The sequence below is a fragment of the Dreissena polymorpha genome, chromosome 14 (assembly GCF_020536995.1).
Source record: "Dreissena polymorpha isolate Duluth1 chromosome 14, UMN_Dpol_1.0, whole genome shotgun sequence".
Classification (NCBI taxonomy): Eukaryota; Metazoa; Mollusca; class Bivalvia; order Myida; family Dreissenidae; genus Dreissena; species Dreissena polymorpha.
The window spans coordinates 40,895,994-40,899,051 of NC_068368.1; the positions used below are offsets into that span (position 1 = coordinate 40,895,994).

At 31.1% G+C, this 3,058-nt stretch overlaps 1 long non-coding RNA gene across 1 annotated transcript; it reads right to left on the reverse strand.

Moving 5' to 3' along the window:
* Window positions 1-568: 568 nt before the first annotated feature.
* Window positions 569-2,676, reverse strand: LOC127857166 (uncharacterized). Its single transcript, XR_008038360.1, has 4 exons — window positions 2,601-2,676; window positions 1,966-2,132; window positions 1,389-1,545; window positions 569-883 (listed from the first exon to the last, which is right to left on the reverse strand). It is a non-coding gene; the product is annotated as an uncharacterized LOC127857166 (long non-coding RNA).
* Window positions 2,677-3,058: the final 382 nt, after the last annotated feature.

Below are 3,058 nucleotides of genomic sequence, written 5' to 3' on the forward strand. Positions count from 1 at the left end.
TATTTAATTTCCAAACAAAACATGTGTCATGAACAGTAACATAAACATTCAAATGCCCAATTTCACAAACTTGAGGTTAAGAAAATAGTTCACAATTTAATGTTTAATATGTTTTTTTTATCAAATTGCAAGAAACTATACATGTATATTGCTAATTTCTGGCTAAGAAATATTTTTTTTTAATACCTGGTATGTTTTTTACTGTATGTGTATTTAGATATTGTGAAATATTTAAAACATATAAAGAAATATTTAAAATACATACATTGAATATTTTATAAAACAAATATTCATTCACAGCTGAGTTGTGAGCAACTCTTTAATGACATTTTCTCTTGAGTTACTCATAAAATGATTAAATATAAATTGCACACTTTACAATATTCCATTCTATAAACAAGGTGTTAAGTCATATTTTGTGTTTTTGGGCTTAAACAAAACATTTGAAGAAACAAAGAAACACAAATGAAACTAAATGTAATTTTAGGCATGTTTGTTCTTAAGCTAAAGTCACTGCGATTATCTTTTGAACTTAGGAGTTGTAACGACAACTCCTGGTATCCTGTATTCATCAACATTTCAAACACAGTAGATATGACCAGTATTAGTCTCTGAACAGATTTTGTATTCCCTATCTTAGAGGTTGGTAGAGACACAGCCAAGAGAACATCAGCTAGCAGTGGCTGTTGCTCTAATAGTTCATCAATGAGTTCTTGCCATTTAAATTCAGCCAGGTCACAGAAATCCTTTTGGGCTAAAAAACTGTCCTTGTTGTAGCATTCTTTTGCTGCATATTCAATTTCATTTAAAAGTTCTACAACGATACTTCCTCTCAATGAAGAAGACAATATATGCCCTGCAACTTCTCTTGGAGAGCTGGAACCTGATTGAAGCAAAAAAAAGTAAAATAAAAAACAAAACATAAATAATAATATATGATAATATTACTTGATAAATCTTTTTTTTTCTTTAAAAGAAATGATAATATATTGTTATTTTAGCAAACATTAATAATCTATGTTTCTATATCATAGACTTCTTAAAAAGTGTTTTATACATTATTAGTAGTCATTTCAAAAAAATTATTTGTTTAAATTGACTAAAAATTAGTCATATATTTTACAAAAACAAAATATCTGATTGATAGTCGTTTTAGATTTTTTATTTTATAAAATCACCCACCCCTTTACTACATTTATCATCTCCCACTGTTTCTGTTGTGAACATATGTACAGCTTATGACATATGGTAATGATTGTTTTCTAAATTCAATTTAATAAGCATGGTTCATATGACATTGTATCATACCTGAATATAAAATTGAGTGCTCTGCCAGCAAAATAAGGAAAATATACTAATGTTATTACTGTTTAAGAATCATTATGTACCTGTTCTGTTTTTTCCACCAAACATGTTGTTCATGGCAATTGCACAGTTGTTCCAGAAACTGTTTTCTGACTCGCCATCTTTTCGTAATTTCTGACTGTATTCTTTCAGAAAAGATTTCTCTTCGATGGACCATTTGTTGTGTCTGGTTTTTTCATCCTAGATCAGTGATGAAACATGAAAATTTGAGTGTTTAATGGCAAAGCTTAAAAAAGGATTGATGGGCTTGTGCCAAAATAGTTTATATGAATGAAGAGTGGTTTATTTGATCTTTGAATTAAAATTTTAGCCCATGTCATAATGCAAAGAACTTAATATTAATGGCAAAAATATTATATACACACAACAAGACAGTGTTCTATTAAGCAAGCCTATGTTATACAAATATTAAATCCATAGTATATATATACCAAATGTTGGTACTTAATAAGTGATATATACCAAATGTTGGTACTTAATAAGTGATATATTGTGTTTTCAACAAATTTTAACAATTGGTTGAAGAGATTTCACAATTATAAAAATACAATTGAATTATTATAGAAAAGAAAGTAGTACTAGAAAGTGAAAAATAATCACCAGTTTAATCCTTTTATGTTCATGTTTAGGTGTTTTTCTTGTGGGAGTTGATATTGCCCTCTTGCTTCCTCGTTTATGAGGGGTACTTGAGTTTTTTGGGCACAGGCACTGTATGTGTGATCTGGGCCAGACTTACTCTCAATTACTTGGAACCAAGTATGATCCATCTGAAATATGATTAATGATTTGAATTATGAATTATGAATAACTTTGTCTTGAAAACCACGAACCATTTTTAATGGAGTTTAGAAAAGATATTTAGAAGCATTTTGCTAATCTGGGAAAAGCAGGTCTGAAATTCTGACTGTGGTGAACCTGGAAAAAGGCATGAATACATAAAAATGCATTACTACTATTAATCAAAGATAACCACACCGCAATGCTTTCATATTTGTCACACTACTCAAAAATACCTCACAAATACAGTATGTTACAAATTTACTCAAACATCCGAAATTACGCTATCTGTGTACTTGTCCGAAACATACTCAGGTTATGGAACATTAATTAACTCTAATATGCGAAAGAACTCGAAAAAAAGGAAGAACGTTTACAGAATGAAATATATGCATTTCGATTGAAAAATGAATGATACCCCGACGAGCCACATTTGTAAATATATTTGGTTAACTCACCATTATCATCGCGTCGACCATGATTACGCCAATGCCAGGCTTCTATTTGTTTACAGTGGAAGCTGGGAACCAGAATATATGCGTACATGTTACGCACAATTTGATTGGCTGATTAACTCGTGGCCACGAGTTAGCTATGTCGGGATCTCGAGATGAAAAAATGCTCTCCTCTTTTATTTAATGCACTCTGCCTTTTTTTCTGCACCGCTCTTTTTTTAATTGTACGCCGCTTTTATTTAGTTTTGCACTCCTCTTTTTTCTATCTCGTGGCCACGACATAGCTAACTCGTGGCCACGAGATAGAAAAAAGAGGAGAGCAATTTAAAACAAGAGAAGCACCGCTCTTTTTTTAATTGCACGCCGCTTTTATTTAGTTTTGCACTCCTCTTTTTCTAGAAAAAAGAGGAGAGCAATTTAAAAAAAGAGAAGTGAATGTCATCTCTATGCCACCGTAGATA